This window comes from Nomia melanderi, unplaced genomic scaffold, assembly GCF_051020985.1.
Source record: "Nomia melanderi isolate GNS246 unplaced genomic scaffold, iyNomMela1 scaffold0014, whole genome shotgun sequence".
NCBI lineage: Eukaryota > Metazoa > Arthropoda > Insecta > Hymenoptera > Halictidae > Nomia > Nomia melanderi.
In genome coordinates this window covers 9,143,171-9,144,125 of record NW_027475130.1, presented here as the reverse complement: position 1 = coordinate 9,144,125, position 955 = coordinate 9,143,171, and positions in this window count along the sequence as shown.

Genomic DNA, 955 nt, shown 5'->3' with positions numbered 1-955 from the left:
GGTGATATCTCGGGTGCTATTACAGATAGCGCAATACATCAAAGTGCATTGTCTGTAGGAGGCCCTGGCGCATGAATCTGGCCAGCGGGAACGACCTCGGACCACCAGCGGCCGAGAGAACCACCGTCTCATGGGGCCGGACACTCAGGGTCGGGGAAAAATCCAATATATATCTGGTGATATCTCGGGTGCTATTAGAGATAGCGCAATAAACCAAAGTGAATTGTCTGCAGGAGACCCTGGCGCATGAATCTGTGCAGCGGGAACGATCTCGGACAATCAGGGGCCGAGACATCCACCGTCTCATGGGGCCGGACACTCACGTTCAGGGTAAAATCCAATATATATCTGGTGATGTCTCGGGTGCTATAACAGATAGGGCAATAAATCAACGTGCATTGTCTGTAGGAGGCCCTGGCGCATGAATCTGTGCAGCGGGAACGACCTCGGACCACCAGGGGCCGAGAAAAGCACAGTCTCATGGGGCCGGACACTCAGGGTCAGGGTAAAATCCAATATATATCTGGTGATATCTCGGGTGCTATTAGAGATAGCGCAATACACCAAAGTGAATTATCTGCAGGAGGCCCTGGCGCATGAATCTGTGCAGCGGGAACGACCCCGGACCACCAGGGGCCGAGAAAACGACCGTCTCATGGGGCCGGACACTCAGGGTCAGTGAAAAATCCAATATATATCTGCTGATATCTCGGGTGCTATTACAGATAGCGCAATAAATCAAAGTGCATTGTCTGTAGGAGGCCCTGGCGCATGAATCTGTGCAGCGGGAACGACCTCGGACCACCAGGGGTCGAGAAAACCACAGTCTCATGGGGCCGGACACTCAGGGTCAGGGGAAAATCCAATATATATCTGGTGATATCTCGGGTGCTATTAGAGATAGCGCAATAAACCAAAGTGAATTATCTGCAGGAGGCCCTGGCGCATGAATCTG